General features: G+C 43.0%; 1 long non-coding RNA gene across 2 annotated transcripts; it reads right to left on the bottom strand.

The window, feature by feature from the left end:
- Positions 1-995: 995 nt before the first annotated feature.
- LOC115894009 lies at positions 996-23254 on the bottom strand. 2 transcript variants are annotated; one of them, XR_004054063.1, is made up of 4 exons: positions 23150-23254; positions 22220-22313; positions 21677-21761; positions 996-1033 (listed from the first exon to the last, which is right to left on the bottom strand). It is a non-coding gene; the product is annotated as an uncharacterized LOC115894009 (long non-coding RNA). The 2 variants fall into 2 exon arrangements; XR_004054064.1 differs by lacking the exon at positions 996-1033 and adding an exon at positions 20159-20272.
- Between the last annotated feature and the right edge of the window lie 53 nt (positions 23255-23307).

Below are 23307 nucleotides of genomic sequence, written 5' to 3'. Positions count from 1 at the left end.
TTTTTTTTTTTTTTTTTTTTTTGAGACAGAGTCTTGCTTTGTCACCCAGGCTGGAGTGCAGTGGCACAATCTCAGCTCACTGCAACCTCCGCCTCCTGGGTTCAAGCGATTCTCCTGCCTCAGATTCCCAAGTAGCTGGATTTACAGGCACCTGCCACCACACCTGGCTAATTTTTATATTTTTAGTAGACATGGGTTTTCACTTTGTAGGCCAGGCTGGTCTCGAACTCCTGACCTCAGGTGATCTGCCCACTTCAGCCTCCCAAGTGCTGGGATTACAAGTGTGAACTACTGCACCCGGCCTGCTTTTATATTTTTAAGATTAAATTTTTTCCCCATCTTTCCCTTCTCTTTCTCTCTCTCTGTCTCTCTCAACTCCCCATCTTTAAAACAATAGAAGCCTGCCTGCTACATCACCACGAATGCTCATACTGTAGGACTCTGTGATTACTCTGTTGAAAACTTGCAGCACTTTCTCTTCCCTCTTCCCAGCTCTCAGTTGAATTGGCTGGAGTTCTGATACCCACAGATGTTACTGTTTTTTGTTTTTTGTTTTTTGTTTCTTCTTCTTCTTCTTCTTCTTCTTCTTCTTCTTCTTCTTCTTCTTCTTCTTCTTCTTCTTCTTCTTCTTCTTCTTCTTCTTCTTCTTCTTCTTCTTCATCATCATGTCTGAAGTGAATTACAGCTTCAAAGGGCTTTTCTGATCAGTTTCTTCAGTTGAGGCAGTTGGTTCTGGGCTGGCTGGATCTCCGCTACCTTCACTCAGTTCTTGTTTGAAGTGTAGGAGTCCTTGGTAGATAATATTAACCTAAGGCTTTCACCAGGTATCAAAGATAGAAAAGAAAGAAATCCTTTACAGGGATAGAAAAGAAGAAAAAAGAAATTCAAAGTCATCTGCTTTCCTCCCAGTGACATTTTCCATAGAAGGAATGCCATTTGCTGATGATAATACTCTCTCACCTTCACAGGGCTCTGCAGCTTTGTGGAGCGTTTTTCTCAGCGAGCTCTTCTTTCTCCTTCTAAACAGTGTGACCTATGGAAAAGGACAAACATGGAGGTCAGAGAGAGCGTGATGGAATCCCAGCTTTGCTTCTCGTTGGCCCTGGACTACCAATTGATCATGTATTAAAGGAGGAGCATAGCGATGCTTACCCTTTGGTTTTAGCGTTAGGAACATGATTACCCTGCACGTAGTAGGTGCTCATGAAATCTGTTGAGTGAGGCTGTGAAGCTTGCAGGGAAGAGATTATGAACCCTGATTTACATGTGAATAAAATGAAGTTCACGAGAGTGGGAACAGGGCTAATCCTAGGTCACAGAGGGTGGACGAGGGTCTTCAAGAATCTAAATCTATCGCTTTTTCTATCACATTAACCCACTGAATAACAGGATTTTCTCAGATTTTAATAATAATAATAGCAACAGAACTGATGGTAAAGGTAGTTTTTGTCTGTTGAGCATCAGCATGTGGCAGACATTACACTAGGCACTTTCTATGAATGAACCCATTTAACTATGAGGTGGGTATGATCACCCCATTTTCAGACGGAAAAAGTCTGGGATTCAACAAGGTGAAATAACTTACCCAGAGACACACAAGGGCTGAATCTGCTTGAGTCTTAAAGGAAACCTTGGTTCTTCTTTACTCCAAAACCCCACATTATCCCCCACATTACAACTTCCTCAATAAATAAAATATCTTTGAAATGTGTTACTGATTGTCTAAGTTCAAAGTTACCATCCAGATGTCTCCATCTTATTAGGCAAGCTCTGTGTGCGGACAGCTAAGGATTTAGCTACATCTCTTCATGAGGTCTTTCTGCACCACAGGATTTGTCTGGCCTTTCAGTTTAGCTACTTTCCTAAAAATTTGGAATTGAACGTCCTCAGCTTGAGCAGGATCTCCCAAACATTGTAAGAAGCTGTTTTCTCTCTCTGAGCCTCCTTTTCCTCCTCTATGAAATAAGGGTAAAATTCGAGCCTGGAATATCTTGTACCAGAAAACAAAGAAGGTTCAAAGCTATTGGAGCCACATCAAAGCACACAGCAGTCAGCTCAAACAAGCAGCTCGCACTGGTCAAATATGAGACAATTTGAACATCAAAATGAAAAATGATCACAAAGGATTTCTACACATTGAATTTTTTTAAAAATCCTTCTACACAAAGGATTTCTACACATTGACTCAAAAAGGATTTCTACACATTGAATTTATACAGTCCATGAGTGTATAAAAAAAGAATCTATGAGTATATAGTGATATTCTAACCAAAAAGAAAAAATGTAGATGAAATTAGAAAAACACTATTTTGCAACCATTATAGTAACAATTGATTCAGGTAAGATTATTAGTGAATGCTAAATCACTGGGTGAGAAGTTGTTCGATCCACATAAACAAAGTGTCTCCCCAGAAATTACTTATTAATTACAAAGATAAATGGGTAACTTTACAATGAAGATATCTGATAACCACCAATTTAACCAACTGATCAAACTTAGCATCCCCAGTAATGATACAAGCTGACAACATGTGTGACACCCCGGAAGGACAGAATCACCTGAATAGCATTTTGGCCCAAAAATGTATAACTTAATCTTATAATGAGGAAACACTAGACAAACCTAAATTGTGGAACATTCATAACACAACTGACTTTAATTTCTCAAAATTTCATTATGAGGCCGGACGTGGTGGCTTACGTCTGTAATCCCAGCACTTTGGGAGGCTGAGGCGGGTGGATCACCTGAGGTCAGAAGTTTGAGACCAGCCTGGCCAACATGGTGAACCACGACTCTACTAAAAATACAAAATTAGCCAGGTGTGGTGGTGCACGCCTGCAGTGCTAGCTGCTCAGGAGGCTGAGGCGGGAGAATCACTTGAACCCAGGAGGCAGAGGTTGCAGTGAGCTGAGATTGCACCACTGCACTCCAGCCTAGGGGACAGCACATGACTCCGTCTCAAAAAAATTAATAACAAAAAAATTTTTTATATTCATTAAGAAAGACCGAAGAAAAAGTAGGGGGAGGAAACTGTTCTAGGTTAACAGAGATTTGAGAGTTATGAAAATTATGTGCCTTCTATATTGCCGGATGAAAATTTAAAAGCTATAAAGCATATATCAGGCCAATGGGAGAATGCAAACATGGGCTGTTCTTAGACACTACTTTTGTGTCTCATGTTTATTGATTGTGACAATGGCATCAAGATTATGTAGAAAATGTCCTTTTTCATAGGAGATAAGTGCTTAAGATTTTAGGAGCGAAGAGTCTTAATATTGGCAACTTTCAAATGGTTCAGGAAGAGAGAGAGAGAAAGAGAGCGAGCATGTGTGTGTGCGTGTGTGTGTGTGTCTGTGTGTACACACATGCACACAGAGATTTATAAACTGTGGCAAAATTACTGAATCTAGATGAAGGATGTGTGGGTGTTTACTGTACTGTTCTTTCAGCTGGTCTGTTTATCTGAATTTCTTTAAAATAAAGGGCTAAGGGCTGGGCACAGTGCCTCTCACCTGTAATCCCAGCACTTTGGGAGACTGAGGCAGGCAGATCGCTTGAGTCCAGGAGTTTGAGACCAGCCTGGGCAAAATGGCAAAACCCCATCTCTACAAAAAATAAAAAAAAATAGCTGGATGTGGTGGCATGCGCCTGTAGTCCCAGCTACCCAGGAGGCTGAAGTGGGAGGATCACTTGAGCTTGGGAGACAGAGGTTGCAGTGAGCCAAGATCACACCACTGCACTCCAGTCTGGGTAACAAAGCAAGACCTTATCTCAAAAAAATATATATATATATATATATATACACATATATACATTTATATATATAAATAGGCAATGTGTCTAACACACGGTAGATGCCCAACAAAACACAGAACTGGGGGGTGACAGTCATCTAAGATCAAATAAGTAAATTTTTGCAAAGTATCGTTTATGATTCATTCAACAAATGTGCTCTTTGCAGCACCGCGGGTGTGCAGGGTCTGTGCTAGGAGTTGGGGACAGAGGGAGGAGGACGGCATACTTCCTTCTCCTTAGCTTCCTAAGATAATGGAGGTAGACATTTGAGTAGGTAATTACAACACAGGATAAATATCAGAGATGGGAAAGTGAGCCATGGCAAAGGAGAGTGACTTCATCACAGTTAAGATCAAGAACTTGGGGCTGGGTGTCCACTTTCTGGTTGCAGTGGTGCAGCAGCCAGCAGGCTGTACCTGAAATTCTGGGTGCACTAACCAGCTCCCATATGGATCAGGTCACCCCAGAAGTAGTGCATTCCTGGCCCTGGAATGTCCAGGCTGAAGCTGGGATGAATCGATGCGGGGTGCTAGAGCCAGAATTCCTAAGCTGGGAATGCTGGGCCTGAGTGGTAACTGCCCTGCCCAGGCTCCAGTCACACTGGCCTTTGCTTGGTATCCCCAGGTATTAAAGATAGAAAAAACCGAAGTGTATATCTACTCTCACGTATAACTCAACACTCTGACACCAATGTGGGGGTGTATTTCCCCTCACACCAAGCAATTCTGTAGTGGACATCTGCTGGGTGTCCTCTTATTGAATTCAGTTCTAACACTATCTACCTAAAGATTGTGTTGGATTCCACAGGTGAAGGGCTCAGTCCCATAAGACTGTTCCCCACTTTAGATACACATTGCAAGTAGTAGGTTTTCATCTATACTTCTGACCGACTCTCTATAAATCAAGGCTCCCTCTATCCCCTACTTGGGTCCAATTAATGTGCTAGTGAGGCTCACAGAACTCAGGGAAACACGATACCAGTATCTTTTTTTTTTTTTTTTTTTTTTTGAGATGGAGTCTCGCTCTGTTGCCCAGGCTGGAGGGCAGTGGCACCATCCCGGCTCACTGCAACTTCCGCCTCCCGGGTTCAAGCAATTCTCCTGCCTCAGCCTCCTTAGTAGCTGGGATTACAGGTACGCACCACCACGCCTGGCTAATTTTTGTATTTTTAGTAGAGTCAGGGTTTCATCATGTTGGCCAGGTTGGTCTCAAACTCCTGACCTCAGATGATCCGCCCACCTCGGCCTCCCAAAGTGCTAGGATTACAAGTGTGAGCCACCACGCCCAGCCTTCAGTGTCTTAATAAAAGTTAAAATAATGGATACAGATGAACAGCCGGATGAAAAGACATATGGGGCAACGTCTGGAGAGGTGCTGATTGCAGGAGCTTCTGTCCCCATAGAGTTGGTGTGCACCACTTCCTGGCACTCAGATGTGTTGGCCAACCCAGAAGCTCGTTGAACCTCATACTTCAGGAATACTTATAGAGCCTTCATCTTGTAGGCATGATCGATTATTAACTGCATTTCAGCCCTTCTCCCGTCTTTGGAGAATGGAGGTGGGGCTGAAAGCTCCAAGTTTCTAACAGTGTCTTGGCCTTTCTGGTGACCAGCCCCCATCCAGGAGCCCAATAAGGGCTGCCTCATTGAAACAAAGATACTCCTATCACCTAGCAAATTCCAAGGGATTAGGAGCTCTGTGTCAGGAGCCAGGGTCAAAGACCAAATATTAGAATAAAAGATGCTCCTAGCTCACCCATGTCTCAGGAAATTGTAAGAATTTTAGGAGCTCTGTGCCAGGACTAGGGCAGAGATCAATATTTATATTTCTTATTATTTCACCCCATATAACCCTGTTCCATCTTGGTCAGACCTTACCAGGTCTTCTCTCAGCCCGGACGGCTCCAACAAACACAAACTCCCCCATGCATCAGGTCCCTTTCTCTGAGGACCTTTCTGAACACCTCCCTGCCACCTCATCCCCTATGACTCAGTCAAGAGGCTCCTGATATAATCTGGGTTGCTTTTCCTCATAGCTTTCCTTCAATTCTAAATAATTTGTTTTTGTAAAATTATCTGTCCTGTGTCTGATGTCCTAGTGAGACTAAGCTGCAGGAAGGCAGAAAATGTCTCTTCCATACTCATGACAGTCTCTGCAGCACCTGCACAGTACCCAGCATGCACAATTGCCCAACCAATATTGAAGAGTCTGGGTGATCTCCCAGATACGGCAATGGGAGGGGAGAACACATTTTTTGATTGTCTAAAAAGTGCCAGGCTCTGCCAGGCGCGGTGGCTCACACCTGTAATCCCAGCACTTTGGGAGGCCAAGGTGGGGGGATCACAAGGTCAGGAGTTTGAGAACAGCCTGGCCAATATGGTGAAACCCCATCTCTACTAAAAATACAAAAATTAGCCAGGCATGGTGGCAGATGCCTGTAGTCCCAACTACTCGGGAGGCTGAGGCAGGAGAATCACTTGAACCCAGGAGTCGGAGGTTGCAGTGAGCTGAGATTGTGCCACTGCATTCCAGCCTAGGCAGCAAAGTGAGACTCCGTCTCCAAAAAAAAAAAAAAGTGCGAGGCTGTGTGCTGGGCAGTCTACACTAATCATCTTATTCATTCCTCAAAAACATTCGGAGATGCAGGTCTCAACAGACCCGTTTTACAAGCAAGGAGATAAGGGTTTGAGATGGTGTACATCTCGTCAAAGGAAAGGCAAATGCCACAGAGCCCGGATTCAAATCTGGGTGTGGCTAGTTTGAAAGCCTGAGTTCTTTTCCACTTTGGAGGAAAAGTGATTAATGGACACCTCCCCCTTCACACCTGTATCCATGTCTGATGCTTTTTCCAGACAGATTTTGGCTGCAGAGCTGGAAATCACAAAGATCATAATGACAGCTCTAACAACCGTGCCAAGGCTGATGAAAAATGCCTTTGAACAGCCTGGGCTCACAGGCATTATCTTTGCTAATCCTGTAATTGGCCTGACAGTTGGTGAATGCATAAATGATTTCGGATATGTGCTTTTGTGTTTAAAAGACTGGGATCTTGGGTGAATTCTCCTTTTGTCTTTCAAGTCCATTTGTAGTTACTTTTTTAAAAAACGTTGTTTTTGTTTTACCATGTAGGCATTTTAAAGCATTTTGTAGTCCAATTTGTTAAAACTTTCATTTATGATTTGTTTTATAAATTATAAAACAAACTATAGAACTAACTTACTCCTTTTTCTTGTTGTCTATTTATTTATTTTACATTTGGCCGGGCGTGGTAGCTCATGCCTATAATCCCAGCACTTTGGGAGGCTGAGGTGGGAGGATCACTTGAGCCCAGGAGTTCGAGACTAGCCTGGGCAACATAGGGAGATCCCGTCTCAACAAATAATTTAAAAAATTATCCAGCGTAGTGGCATGCAAATGTGGTCCCAGCTACTCTGGAGGCTGAGATAGGAGGATTACCTGAGCCCAGGAGATTGAGGCTGCCGTGAGCCATGATTGTGCCACTGCACTCCAGCTTGAGTGACAGAGCAAGACCCTGTCTCAATAAATTTATTTATTTATTATTTTAAGTGTTTGGCCCATTAGTGATACAAATTCAGTTTTCTTTTCTTTTTTTTTTCTTCAGGTAGGAGATATGATTAGCCTAGCTAGTCATATCTCCGTTGATTGACCAACTGAAGGACAAGTTTACTACTGATGGATCCCCAGTCATTCCCACTGGTATTCAGACTAAAAGCAACACTGGTGGCAGGAAAGCCCACAGGAAAGGTTCTACTTCTGGAAAAAGTCAGAAACCCTGGGGAGAATCCTAGTTCTGCCCCTAACTTGCAGGATGGCCTTCGATGGATCTCTTTTTGTACCTTACTTTAGGTTTATAGCTCTACCACTAGGGGGAGAGGAGGGGAACAAAGTAATCTCTGGCACTGATAACTATCTCTGCAAAACAGTCCTGAAGAATTCTTGTGATAAAAATAAATGTATATTCAAATGACACAGAGATACCTTTTTTTTAACCTATCAGATTAGCAAATACTGAAAAGATTGATATTACTTATTATTGGCAAAGATGTAGGGAAATTCTCTTAAAAAACCAAAACAAAAAAACTCTCAGGCTGGGCACGGTGGGTCACGCTTGTAATCCCAGCACTTTGGGAGGCTGAGGTGGGTGGATTACTTGAGCCCAAGAGTTAAGACCAGCCTCGGCAACATGGCAAAACTCTGTCTCTACTAAAAATACAAAATTTAGCCGGCGTGATGGCACACGCCTGTAATCCCAGCTACTCAGGAGGCTGAGGCACGAGAATCGCTTGAACCTAGATGGCAGGGTTTGCAGTGAGCTGAGATTGTGCTACCGCATTCCTGCCTAGGCAACAGAGCGAGACTCTGTCTCAAAATAATAAAAATAATATACTTATAAAGTACTTTATAAGTAAAATAATACTTATAAAAAGTGAGATAAAACTTATATAAAGTGCTTACAACAGTGCCTGACACTCCATGAGTAAGCATTCCCAAATATTAGCTATTGTAAGCATGATATATACTTTGGTGACAAAATGTGAACGTTTATCAGGTGTCCTTTTAATGGCATGCTGTGTGTTGTCTAGATTCTTTGGGGGTTACCTGATTCTACAGGAGTCTTTCCCTGTCTCTGACTAGGCTATTTCACATCTCTATGAGTTCTAGAAAAGTAATAGTAATGTTACAGTAGATAGTTAGACATGAGCAGGGCAGGAGAGGAACCTCTCTCACTTAGAATGTCAGGTGATCATCAGGTGGTTATTATACTATCTCTAAAATGAGAATTCGTCAAAGCCAGTGCTAGGGAAAGGCAGTTTCCCAATAGAAAACACCTGAAACCGGTGATCAGCAGCTTCCTGATAATATCCCAGGAAGTGGGCAAGTGGGCTCAAGCATGCGCACTCAGAGGCAAAATGGCGGCGTTTAACTGCTGTATGTCCTTCCTCTAGGAACGCTGGACTGGTAAGGGAAAAAAATGCCTCAGGTGAGCATGTGCACAACTTCAGTAAACACACTGCACATGCGCCCCTCTCAAGTGCTGGCAGACCACTGTGCATGCAGACAGCCCACCCCAAGGGAAGAATCAGGGGAACAGTAACGCAACCCTGGAAGCATGCCATTGTGTAAGACCCCAAGTCCAAGGTCAAATCGCACACTGGACTCTCTCACGTTACCTGCTTGGCTGTCTTCCAAGTGTACTTTTTACTTCCTTTTGTTCCTGCTCTAAAACGTTTTAATTTTTAACTTTTAATCCTGCTCTAAAATTTGCCTCAGTCTCTTCCTCTGCCGTAATCACCTCAGTCAAATTCTTACTCCTGAGGAGGCAGGAATTGAGGTTGCTGCAGACCCGTATGGATTCACCACTGCTAACATATTTTGGTGGGATTCAGATATGCCCCCTAGAGGTAATTGTAATGCAAATTATCCTTGCCCATAGAAATGCAAATTTTGTCCCATAAATGTACAATAAATAAACGTACAGAGACAATTCCAAACATCGCATTTTATTGCCCTAAAAATAATTACCAGTTTTTCATCTACTATCAAATTTATTTCTGCATTCTTAATTGCATATATATACTTGTCTGTTAATCACATTCTCCTTTGAACTGGCTTTAATATATTATTTCATTAATAACCGAGTAAAATAAAATCTTTGACAAACACTCATTTTATATGTCTTTAAGAGTCATGATTTTACCTTTTAAAAATTATAACTGTATTTCTAGTATGATCCTATCTTCATTAAAAAGATTTTTGTCTTTCTATTTCTTAGAGAAAACTTGAAACACAAAAATGTTTACAAAGGATATCGTGGCAGAGGTGGGTGGAAAATATTTCAGTTGCCTTTTACTCTCTTCTTTATACATTTCATATGGTCCAAACATTTGTATACTGGGCATCTGTTTTATAGCAACTTAAAAAAAAAAAACCACCTATTCTCCCTTGTAAAAGACAGAACAGGAGACTTTCCTGCTGGAACCAGTCCTTTGGGATGGGAGGAGAGAGTGTTGAGGGGTCAGATGTGAGCAGCTTCCTCACTCTGTCGGGCTTGGTTATTTATCTAAGGAGATCCCTTAAGAAGCAGGGCAGGCCAGCTTAATTCCCAGCAGAACTGTTTTTTCTGACATAACGCACTTAGGCATAAAGTCAATTGAAAGTGGCAGAGCATCAAAGTCGTCTTAGTGGCCAGGTTGAGGTGGTCAAGCCTGAGAGTTGGGCCTCAGCTCTGGCTAGCCCAGCCTCTTTGACTATGTGCTGGTCAACTAGCTCAGACTCTCGCTGCGGACCAGAGAACATCAGCCCTGGAAGAGACCCACCTAATCCCATCTCTTCTTTCTATGAATGGGAAAACAGGCCTGAAGAGGGGAGGGAGCTGGCAGAGAGCACACAGCAAATTGGGGTCACGCTAGCACTAGAACCCTGATGTCCAGAGTTGTGGTCCAACTGCTCTTTTACCTCTCCATATTGGGCTGATTGTGAAGGGCCTTGAATGCCAAGCCAGGGAGAGAAACATGTCCCAGGGAAACATGGCACGTTAGAACAGGAGAGGGCAACATCAAAGCTGCACTGTAGAAAGTCTTCACTTAGAGCAGGGAGCAGTTTACCTCTCTCCTTCTGGGGGCTGGGCTGGGAATTAGAGCTGCTCTTAAGACCTAATGAAGACCAGGCCTTCAATAAACTGCCCTTGCAAAGCAGCCTGCCATGTAATTGCACTTGAAGGAAAAACTGGCTGCTCTTTTTTTCATTTTGGGAAGAACATGGTCAGGGGACTTTTGTTATGTAAAGGGAGATGGAAATCCCCTTGAAATGGAGAAGTTTTGGACAATAAAATGGCGTCATGGAAAGGCTGAGTTTGTGATGTTAACTGGCTTTTTTTGGACTGGAGCTTGACTGGGCCAAGGTGCCTCTCCTCGAGGTCTCTGCCAGAATGAGGGAGAGAGGCAGCCCCTCGGCACTGAAGAGGGCAGGAGATGGAGTCTGCCATCCAGGCTTAAGTTCCTCTTTATTACATACACTGTTCCCAAGCCTGAAGCCCCAGATCTCACAATTTTTGACATTTCAACAAACGAATCACACTATTCTTTACTTAATATTTTTCTGTACATCTATTCACTTTTACCAACTGATATTTTTAAAGAATATTTCTATTGCTACATCAATAGAAAATCAACTTCATTTCCATAAAAATAAATACAAGGAAACAAAACAACATGATTAAGTTCTGGCTAGATACGGTTGCCTGTTTTGTCTTTGTTAGAAATGGAAATTGGAATTACGTTAGAGAACTTTTACTGGCATATTAGGAACAACCTGAAACTTTCCTTGATTTAATCAAAAGGAAGAGAAAATCATTGAAAACAGAATCTAACTGTCTCACCAAGTGGTTTAGTTACCTAATGTCTTTGTGTGGAACAGCTGAAATTAGCTGTGGTTCCACCACTGATTCTAGCCAAACCTTGGAAAATGCTTTGGAATGGACCTTGCTCTCCCACGCATTGACTGAGTAACCTTGGGAAAGTTCCTCAACCTGTCTGAGCCCCTGATTCTTCACTTGTAAAATGGATGTGTTGACAGGACCGACCCCCTCAGCTTCTGGGGTATGCAGTGACAGGAAGCATGGGAAGCGCTTCACCTACTGTGATCTCTGAGAGGTGAGAATAGTAAGAATACTAATGATGCTGATACCAGTGGGCTAGGGGAGGTCCCCAAATGCTTCACCTACTGTGTTCACCTACTGTGTTCTCTGAGAGGTGAGAATGGTAAGACTACTAATGACACAGATACCAGTGAGCTAGAGGAGGTCCCCAAATACCTGTAGGATCTCTGCCCCGCTGGTGTGCAGGCTTTTGACGCCATTGTGGGAAGGAATTCAGTGACAAATCAGAAAATAGTGAAAGTTTGGAGAGTTATGGCAAGACAAAAAGTACACACTCAAGAAAAGGGAGCAGTGGACTGGGCGTAGTGGCTTACGCCTATAGTCCCAACACTTTGGGAGGCCGAGGTGGGCAGATCACCTGAGGTCGGAAGTTCAAGACCAGCCTGACCAACATGGAGAAACCCCATCTCTACTAAAAATACTAAAAATTAGCCTGGCGTGGTGGCACATGCCTGTAATTCCAGCTACTTGGGAAGCTGAGGCAGGAGAATCACTTGAACCTGGGAGGCAGAGGTTGTGGTGAGCTGAGATCGCGCCATTGCACAACAGCCTAGGCAACAAGAGCAAAACTTCATCTCAAAAAAAAAAAAAAAAAAAGAAGGAAAAGAAAAGAAAGGGGAGTGTGGGTATACTTAAGAGAGAGAGTCATGCAACTGGGTTTGCAGTTTCCATCTACATGGGTTTCTTTAACTAAGAGGTGGAATATTCATGAAGATTCCTGGAAAAATGTGAAGATTTCTGAGAATTCTGGTGCCACTCATTTTTACACCAAATACGGGTGTTCCAGGATCTGTCCTGGCACTGGTGGGTGTGTGATTGAGTATGTTAATGAGCATACAATGAGGTCCTAGGTGAGACCTAAGTCAAATCCAGCGCCATGTTGGGTCCAGTTGGTCTTAGCCAGCTTGACCCACACCCTGATTTTTCAGGGTCTTCTCAGCCCCTAGCTTCTGCAGCTATTTTAACAGTGCCCTTTTGCTAGTCGTGTAAAACTGCTGCCTGGAATTTGCTGTTCTCCTGTGTCAACCCTGTATCATTCCTGTCTCAATGCTATCAGGAAGGCTTTGGTAAAATCCCTTAACTTGGTGGGGTGCTGTGGCTCCCCGCTGTAATCCCACACCTTGAGAAACCAAGGCAGGAGGATCACTTGAGCCCAGGAGTTCAAGACCAGCCTGGGCAACATGGTGAGACTCGTCTCTATTTAAAAAAAAAAAAAAAAAAAAATCCCCTAATTTGAACCTTCTGGTATTTGGTGTGTTTTGGGGAACTGAGCCAGGAGACCAGGTAAAGAGAAGCAGCAGACACAGAGCCCCAGCAGAAATGTCTGGCCAGAGGAGTTGGCCCCCATCAGGTGGATCTGGGCATCAAGGAAGTATCCCCAGGACTCTGAGAAACATCAAGGAAGTGAAACTGAATAAAGATATTGGACTTCAGGTGTCATGCAGGATGGATGCTTGAACAAAATGGTAGGGTAGCCTCCAAATACTAGATAATTTAAGGACCCTGGGAGATGAATATTATTGTCCTCCATTTTATATACAAGAAAAATGAAACTTGTGAAAGTTGCCAGTACCAAAATGCAGTCACTTAAGCTAAACTCACAAAATGGAGCTGGGAGGCCACGAAGGAGGGGTCCTCATGCATGTATGTCTATAACAGAAACTATCCAAGGAATTCCACTTAAGCCACCTGGCTTGCACAGGGACATTTGCCCAACAGCGGTTGTCTCCACCAATAAGCTAATGCCATCTCCTGCAACAAGCTCCTGTAACCAATGGTCTTATCTTCAAATTAGCTTACATGTACATTTCCTCCTTTATTTATTTATTTATTTATTTATTTATTTATTTATTTATTTATTTTTTGAGACAGAGACTCACTCTGTTACCTAGGCTGGAGTGCAGTGGTGCGATATCTGCTCACTGCAGCCTCCACCTCCCAAGTTCAAGTGATTCTCATGCCTCAGCCTCCTGAGTAGCTGAAATTATAGGTGCACGCCATGATTCCCAGCTCATTTTTGTATTTTTGGTAGTTACAGGGTTTTGCCATATTGGCCAGGCTGGTCTCGAACCCCTGACCTCAGGTGATCCACCCACCTCAGCCTCCCAAAGCACTGGGATTATAGGCACGAGCCACCATGCCTGGCCTCTCCTTCTTCCTCTTAAAAGCTTCCTCTTGCCCTATCCCCTTTGGTGCACCTGTGGTCCACCATAGCACGTGCAGCCAAAATCGCAATTCCCTGTTATTCCCAAATAAACTCTTTGTTTTGGAGAACTGGTCTCTCCGCTGTTTATTTCAGGTTGAGAGACCTAAAATATAATACAATATTAAATGACTGCCAGACAATTCATAGCAGACCTATACTCCATGACCACTCTTCTTAAGAGCTCAGTAAATGTTCTGAACATGCTTGGTCATAGCTAAACTGTGATTCAGGGCATGAGGTAGACTGGGCACATACAGAAAAAGAATGAATAAGATCAGGATATGCAAAACAATATGGACAATTTGATCGTATTTATGTAAAAGAGAAAACACACACCAAAGTTATATCTTTATGTATGTACCCTTATATATGCAAAAGCTTGAAACAGACCTGGTAGCAGTGTTAACAGTTGGGTAGAGAGGAGCAGGGAAAGGAGGGCTTGTTTTGTTTGAGGTAATAATAATAATAATAATAATAATATATTTCTATGTTATTTGAATTATTTAACAATTTAATTAAATTTTAAAAATTTAAAGAAATGGCTGTTGTGAGCTGAATTGTGTCACTCAGCCACATCCCAAATGAATTGAAGTCCTAACCCCCAGTACCTCAGAATGTGACTGTATTTAGAGACAGGGTCTTTAATGAGGTAATTAAATTAAAATGAGGTCACTAGGGTGGGCCCTTATCCAGTATGACTGGTGTCTTTATAAGAAGAGGAGGTTAGGGGCCTATTGGAGGGTGTAGGATAGGAGGAGGGAGTGGCTCAGGAAAAAGAATGAATGTGTACTAGGCTTAATACCTGGGTAACAAAATAATCTGTACAACAAACCCCTATGATAGAAGTTTACCTATGTAACAAACCTGCACAAGTACCCCTGAACTTAAAATAAAAGTTAAATTTTTTTTTTGTTTTATGAGACGGAGTCTCACCCTGTCACCCAGGCTGGAGTGCAACGGCACGATCTTGGCTCACTGCAATCTCCACCTCCCGAGTTCAAGTGATTCTCCTGCCTCGGCCTTCTGAGTAGCTGGGATTACAGGTGCCCACCACCATACCCAGCTAATTTTTGTGTGTGTGTGTGTATTTTCAGTAGAGACAGGGTTTCACCATGTTGGCCAGGCTGGTCTCGAACTGTCGACCTCGTGATCTACCCACCTCAGCCTCCCAAAGTGCTGGGATTACAGGCGTGAGCCACTGGGCCTGGCAAAAGTTGAATTTTAAAAAAGAAATCTCCTTAAGTTAGAAAAACACTTTAAAAATCTAAATAAAGTGGGAGACAAAACCCAGAACTAAAAAAAGAAGAGGAAATTAGGATGCAGACACAGAGGGAAGACTATGTGAAAACACAGAAAGAAGGCAGCTATCCACAAGCCAAGGAAAAAACCAACCCTCAGAAGAATGCAACCCTTGGATATCTTGATCTTGGACTTCTAGCCTCCAGAATAAAATAGTTTTCTGTTGTTTAAGTCACTGAGCCTGTACTATTTGTTACGGCAATCCCAGCAAACTAATACAATGCCCAAGGTAAAATTTCTGTCTTCCAGGAACTCCTAGCTTAGTGGGAGAAGTGGGTGTATAGAATAGTCTCACTCTAATACCAAGAAAACCAGGAGAAGTCCTGCAAAATACAGAAGCAAGGTACATGGAACCTGGGGGTAGGAGGACATTACAAGGCCTGGCAGGTATCACAGAGGAAGTGGCTTTTGAGCTGGGCCATGAAGGATAAGAAACAGAGAAAAGCAGGCATGTGGGAGAGATAGGGACTGTTTCTGGGGGAAATATAACAACCAAAGGCCTGACCAGTGAATGTCTGTCCTGTGTCAGATTAAAGCAGCAACGTTTTCCCCAGTACAGGCTTCAGAAAGTGGTAGAGATGTAGCTGGAGGTGTTTGTTGACAGTTTTATTCATTAGCTGTTCCTGATAGCTGTTGGCCATCATGGAGGGTTATTAAGCATGGGAGTGACATAGTTGGATTTGCTTTGTAGAATGATCACTCTGACGATCCATGAGGCAGCAGCTGAAGAGTGATGGGCCAGGTGCAGGGGCTCACATCTGCAATTCCAGAACTTTGGGAGGCTGAGGCGGGTGGATCACCTGAAGTCAGGAGTTTGAGACCAGTCTGGCTAACATGGTAAAAACCAGTCTCTACTAAAAATACAAAAATTAGCCAGGCATGCTGGTACAAGCCTGTAGTCCCAACTATCTGGGGGGGGCTGAAGCAGGAGAATCTTTAGAACCCGGGAGGCAGAGGCTACAGTGAGCTGAAAAAATAATAAATAAATAAGAAAAGTGATGGCCTAAAAGCCTTTCAGTCCACAGTAATGTTTTGTTTCACTCACCCAGTTATTTTTTCAAAATTAGTTAACTATTCTAACAGTTAATAAATTACAAACAATTATAGGTATAATTATAATTTATATGATATTTGAAATATATGGCTTGTAATATAATTTCTAATCATAAACCTTATAATTACTTTTCCAATAAATTAACATAGCCATGTTAATTCTATTGGTTGATTTACATGTACATTATAAATATTAGTAAATTGGAGAGCTCTTAAAAATCTTCAGGTTTTTTTTTTTTTTTTTTTTTTTCGAAACAGAGTCTTACTCTGTCACCCAGGCTGGAGTGCAGCGGCGTGATCTTGGCTCACTGCAACCTCCCCCTCCTGAGTTTAAGCAATTCTTCTGCCTCAGCCTCTTGAGTAGCTGGGATTATAGGTGCTCGCCACCACACCTGGCCTAATTTTAGTATTTTTAGTAAAGATGGGGTTTCACCATGTTGGCCAGGCTGGTCTCGAACTCCTGGCCTCAGGTGATCCACCCACCTCAGCCTCCCAAAGTGCTGGGATTATAAGTGTGAACCACCAACCCGGCCAATTTTCAGGTGTTTTAGAGATCTTTTAACCAATGTTACGGATTGAATTGTGTCCCCCGGCAAAAAAAAAAAAAAAAAAAAAAAAAAAAAAGATGTTGAAGTCCTAACCCCTGGTACCTTTGAATCTGATCTTTTTTGGAAATGGGGTCTTTGCAGATGCAATTTAGATGGAAATTGAGATGTGGTCATATATGAGTGGGGGGGTCCTTAATTCAATATGACTGGTGTCCTTATAAGAAGAGAAGAGATACAAACACAGGGAGAAGATAGCCATGTGACAATGACAGATAGAGCCTGGAGTGATGCAGCCACAAGCCGAGAACAGCAAGGATTGCCAGCTACCACGAGAAGTTGGGCAAGGGCAAGGAAGGATTTACTGAGTCTCAGAGGGAGCATAGCTCTGCTGACACCTCAATTTTGGACTTCCAGCCTCCAAAACTGTGAGAGAATATATTTTTGTTATTGCAAGCCACCCAGTTTATGGTACTTTTATTATAGCAGCCCTAGAAAGCTCATACAACAAGGAGCCTATATTCCCTCCTAACAAGTGGCTACAGCCCAGTAAGGTACTCCCAGGAGGTACATCTCCAGCCAGATGGCATTGCTCATCCACCTAAGGCACAGAAGCTACAACAGAGGTCCAGAAGAGAAAAGATAAGGTCTTAATGAATGCAGTAGCTCCTGGGGGTGACTTCAAACTGGGTTAGCTTGTAAGACCTTGGACAAGAGCTCTGTAGGAATATGACATAGGATAACTCAGGAGAAATTATGTCTTCCTGGGAATGCTATCTGCTAAGTCTTTGGAATTGGTAGGAATGCAGGCTTATCCTTCTTTGTTCTTAGAAATAGTCATTCCTTACTTCATGAGGGAGGATAAACTAGTATTTATTATTAATATATTTTGTACGCTACCCTGAAACAGGTTGTTTTGTGGGTTTTATTATATATGTTGTGCCATTTAATCCTCCCACAATGCTACGAAAATTCTCCACTTTATAGACAAGAACAGTGAGACTCAGAAAGATTATGGAACTCAGATTTTAACATGTAGAAGTAACATGTACCCTTTGGTTTCTGGCTTATGGAAGAAGAAGAAGGAGGAGGAGGAAGCGGCAGGGAGGGGGGAAAGAAAGAAAGAGAGACAAAGAAAGAAGGGAAGGAAGGAAGGAGGGAGGGAGGGAGGGAAGGAAGGAAGGAGAAGAATGAAGGAAGAAAGAAGAAGAGGAAGAAGGAAGGAAGGAAGGAGAGGAGGAGGAGTAGGAGGAGGAAAGGAGGGAGAATAAAAGAACTAGCATTTTCTCAATGCCTTCCAGGTGCCTGAGCTGGCATTTTAGGCATGCACTCATTGAATCTTCATGAAACCCTGTGAGGTAGGTGCTTTTCTGATCCCCATAGTATGCCCTGCACCATTCAGATAAGGAAACTGAGACTGAACAGGTCAAGTAATTGCTGAAGCTGGATGAGGGATACAGCAGTCTGTGCTTTTGTCTGGATCCAAGGTCCTTGCTCTGAAAGAAGAAAGTCCTTGCTCGTCGGTTGAAAGGGCTTTTAATATTTTCATTCATTCATTCACTGATGAATGCTCTTTATCGTTTTATGGATTTTGGAAAGAAGGCAGTTGGGTGTAGCTGAGAGGACATCAGCCCAGGTGCTGAGAGACTTGGGCTTTGGTCTAGCCTGAGCCTCAGTGTCCCCATCCATGACATGTGGGGGCTCTAATGGCTGATCTCGAAGACTCCTTCTCATGCCAAGAGTCTCTAATTTTGTGATTCCCCAGCCTTGGGAAGAAATCACCAATTAATATTAATACAACAGCTCAGAATGCTAATTTGCCAAGATCTCAGCTGACGGCAAATTCAGGATTTTAATTCAAGCCCACATGACTGCAAAGCTTCTTCACTTTCTTCTGGGTTGGGAAAACAGAGGGACTAACAAAGAGATTGAGGAAACAATGCTGCCAAACCGGGTGTGCGTGAGCAACACGAATGGGACCAGTAGCCACAGGCTGGGAGTTCTGGCAGCCCAGAGGGCCTGGCGTGGGCCTGCTGCGCCCTCTGGTGGAACACACCTGAATCGGCTCCTCTGGATTTCTCGTTTTGATACCAGAATAGGTGAAGGGACTACAGGGAGCAGGAAGTGGTTTTCCCAATAGCTTTTGGAAACCAGTGACCCCAGCTATTGTCCTAAAATGTAGACTGCTTGAAGGCATTTGTCACTCCTCCGTGAAGCCCAACTGCCCTTTGTTCGTTTATTGATGAAACTAATTATATTTTGTTTCTGATTTTATAACTTGTAGATACTTAGGCCAGGGTATCAAGCAGTGAAACCCACCAGAAATGGTACCTTTCCCAGCTCAGCTCAGGGTGAGGGAGGGCAGACGTTAAACCTGTAAAATTCAAAATAAATATATGGGCAGGAAGAAATTCTCCTTCCTTCACGCTGCCTTTTGTCCTTAGCTTTCTCTCCAATCTCTGGACGGGAAAAAGATCTTTGTCAAGAGCAAGAGCCAGGTGCGGTGGCTCATGCCTGTGATCCCAGCACTTTGGGAGGCCGAGGTGGATGGATCACTTGAGGTCAGAAGTTTGAGACCAGCCTGGCCAACATGGTGAAACCCCTACTCTACTAAAAAAAAAAAAAAAAAATACAAAAATTAACCAGGCATGGTGGCGTGCACCTGTAGTCCCAGCTACTTGGGAGTCTGAGGTAGGAGAATTGCTTAAATTAGGGATTAGGAGGTTATAGTGAGTAGAGATCATGCCACTGCACTCCAGCCTGGGCAACAGAACAAGGCTCCGTCTCGGAGAAAAAAAAAAAAAAAAAGACCAAGGAGTGAGACCAAAAGACTTTGAAACATAAAAAATGCTTTAAAATTATGTCTAGCTTCATTTGTCGCAGATACCATGCTCTGGGGATTCTAAAATAACTTCTAGTCTATACTGAAGCAATGCCCAGAGTCAACCATGAAGGCTGTATTGTGAGCCTCCTCCAGGAGGGCACTGACTCCCTGGCAGGGAGAGAAGAGAGTGGGAAATGATTGGGGGCTATGGTGGAGGCAGATTTTACACATTTATAACCTTCACAACAATTCAATAAACTAGGGACCACCATACCTATTTTACAGATGAGGAAACTGAGGCCCAGAGAGATTAAGATGCTTGCCCAAGTCTCAGAGTTAATAAACTGCAGAGTTGGAATTTAAACCTCGGAGAAACAACTGATAAGGATTCCACAGTCTGGTTTCCAGTCTCAGTTCTGAAAATGCTTGCTTGTGTAGCTGTTGGGATATCTGTTTTGTTTTGTTTTTATCTGTGTTGTAACCAAGCAAGTTATAGAGAAACACCACACTTTGAGACAAATTAAAGAGTCCTTTGTTAGCCAGTGACTGAGAGGCAGCTCATGCCCAAAATTCTCTCGGCCCGAGGAAGGGTCTAGGTTTGTTTTTATATCGTGGTCTAAATAGGGGAGGAGGGATTTTAGCTGAAGCAATTTTTACAGAAGCAGAACTGGCAAAAAGTTAAAAAATGCAGTTACAAAAAAATAAACACTTCCAGGTACAGGGGCTTAAACTATCACAAAAGATAGATGGAGGGGTTTTGGGTGCCATCCACCGTGTGCACCGCCAGGAGCTGCTGGTGCACCTCACCTCAATATCTTATCAACAGGTGCATTCCTGGACGTGCTGTGAGTCAGTTTTACACTAGCTATGCCTGGAGGGAGGGGAAAAGAGGTTACAAATGAAGAAACTAAAATGGAGTCTGTCTGGCTCTCTCTGCTAGGAGAGAGTCACTCAGGTTAAAACAAGGTAGGGTATCACATCTGCATTATGAGGGCTCAGTTAAAAGGTATCTATAATTTCTTCCCTGTCTGCCAATATAAGGGCCTCTACAAAAAAATGGGAAGGTGGTCACTGAAGGGCTTCACTGGACAGGAGGAGACAGGAGCCCAGGTTCGAGCCCAGTCGTTAGTCATTGATGAATGACTGCATGGTTAACCCAGCAGCCTCTTCTTAATCTCACAGCTTCACCAGTAAGTGAATACAGAACATCAGAGCCCTCAGAGATTCCCTTATCCAGCTGTTTTTAAAGTTCTTAAACAGAAGTCCAATTCATAAAGCCCTTCAAAAAATAATTTTTTTTGCTATTTTTTTTTCTTTTGGTGGAGAGGTGGTTATTGGGAGAGAATGGCAGAGGGGATAGACTCCCATCTACTCGAACTGCCCTGCAAGACTGTGGTCCTTTGGTCTGAAAAAAAAAATTGAACTGAAAGGATCAACTAACCTCCCCACATTCCTGATAGGAAAAAATGAGGCCCAGAGAGGGGAAGCTACCTAGCCAAGGTCACACAGCTGGTTTCAGCTAAGTCCTAACCTCAAGGTCTCATTCCCAGTTCAGTGCTTTATCTACCTCACCCCCATCCCAGCCGGATCCTCAATTAATTATTAAGAGCAACTTTTACACCTGAAAGTATTTATTAGCATTATCAGGCTACTAAAATGCCATCACCTACTCACATAGTGGCTAAAGGATCTGTTGTGTGAGCCAAATCGCTCAAAGTTTCAAGGCATTTTAAGACTTGTGGGTTTTTTCGGTTTTGGTTGTTTATTTGTTTTTGCTGCCGTATACTTTTTTATGGTGGTAAGATACAGATAATATAAAATTTGCCAGTTTAGCCACCTTTAAGCGTACCATTTAATAGCATTAAGCACATTCACATTGTTGTGTATGTATCCAGCACTATCCATCTTCAGAATTTTTTCATCATCCCAAACTGAAACTGTACTCATTAAATAATACCTCCCCATTCCGCTACCCACCAGGGGAACCACCTTCCAATTTTCTGTGTCTCTGTATTTGACTATTCTACGTACTTCATACAAGTGGGGAATCCTATACTATTTGTCTCTTTGTGACTGGCTAAATTAATTTAGCATAACGGTTCATCCTTGTTGTCGCATGTGTCAGCATTTCCTTCCTTTTTCAGGCTGGATAAGTTCCCATTATTACCAACAATATCCCCAAATGTGGCATGCGTCCCATTTGTTGTCCATTCATTCCTCAGTGGACACTCAGGTTGTTTCCACATCTGTGAGTGGAGTTCGTAACATTACTTACCTTGTGGTGTAATTGTGAAGACTGGATGAGGTAAAGCGGTTTACCCAGTGCTTGGTTATGGGCCAAGAACCTCGGCAAGTCATTCCTGTGGGCAGAGAGGGGGTGAAATAGTTTATAATGTGTTCTTATCCCTTCCAATGCACTCATACTGGTATTGAAACTCTCTCATGCAAATGTGGTACTTTACAGTTTCCAAACCACATGCATGCTGGTGATCCCACGTGCGTTCCCAGCCCTTCTCTGTAAGGTTCACAGGATGGGTGCTGGTATCTCCATTGCACAGAGGGCAAAACTGAGGCAAAGAGAAGGCCCAGATCAGCCAGATATTAGCAGCTCTCAGTGGCTGGCTGTCTCTCTGGCTCTTGGGGAGTCCACTGTGGTAGATTGGGTTACGTCCAGCTATATTCACCTCCCCAAAGGAGAATTATGCACCCCAACTCTATCAATATGGGGCTATAAGACTTGCTCTGGCTAATACAATGTGAGCATAAGTGACGTGTGCTACTTTGGAGCAGAAGCTTGAAGACTTAGCACGTCACTCACCAGGTCTCTTTTCCCTCTTCTGTGGCATCTGACGACGTTCCAGAGAGAGAAAGGGAGAGACACAGAGAGACAGCGTGCTCCGTCAGCCTGAGTCCTAAAGTGGAGATAGTGTGGAACAGGGAAGCAGTTGACACATTATGGATATAGAGAGTGAGCAAGAAGCACATCTTTCGATAAGGTTTAAATCCACTGAGATTTTGAAGTCATTTCTTACATAGTAAAACCTAGCCTCTCCTGACTAATGTATCTATAAAGGCAATATCCTGTGCTGAGAGTAGGGATTTATTATATTGGCTCTAGATGAATATTGACTGGTCTATGGTGCGTGTGTGTGTGTGTGTGTGTGTGTGTGTGTGTGTGTTCATGGCACAGATAATATGAGAAAGTAAAAGCCTAGCCCAAATTGTCCCAGATGCTGTATAGAGAGGCCTGTTTCTCATTCTTCATCTCTTCTCCCCAATTATTTGTACTACTGTGAAGAAAACTTTCTGATCTCTGTGAATTCCATGATAGCAGATAAAGGTTTTCTTCTTTCCTAACTTATTTGGGGAAATGACTTTCAGGAGCTATGTATTGGCTCTTAGAAATAATTCTAGCAGCCTGTGTTTCCTGAGTGTTTATTCCCTACCAGGTACTACGCTAAGAGCTTCTCATGCTCTGCCTCATTTTCACTTAATAATTTGCATTGGTATTAAATACTGCTATTTCCAGATTTTTGAGACAAGGAAATGAAGAATTAGAGATCGTAAGGAACTTCCAAAGCCACACAGCTACTAAGAAGCAAGGCTGGGACTGAAATCCAATTACAGTGTTGGATGATTTCTGACTTGTCAGTTTGGGTCCCTCTTAATAGGTACTATTATGCTTGCTTCCTCTGCTATTTCCTTTCCCCCCACCCTCTGCTAATTCTAAGCCCCACTCTTTGCTCACCATGGACTGTGGAGGGGAACCTCCTTTCCCTAGTCCTGGTTTCAGTGAGGAAAGATTTTTTTCTGAGCACATTCCTGGTTCCTCTCCATGCTTTATCCATTCCTGGAAAGATGAAGGATTGTACATTTGAGAATACCTGGTCATGCCCAACTCAGCAC

Source organism: Rhinopithecus roxellana, chromosome 16 (assembly GCF_007565055.1).
Source record: "Rhinopithecus roxellana isolate Shanxi Qingling chromosome 16, ASM756505v1, whole genome shotgun sequence".
Classification (NCBI taxonomy): Eukaryota; Metazoa; Chordata; class Mammalia; order Primates; family Cercopithecidae; genus Rhinopithecus; species Rhinopithecus roxellana.
This window is presented reverse-complemented; position numbering and strand designations above follow the sequence as displayed.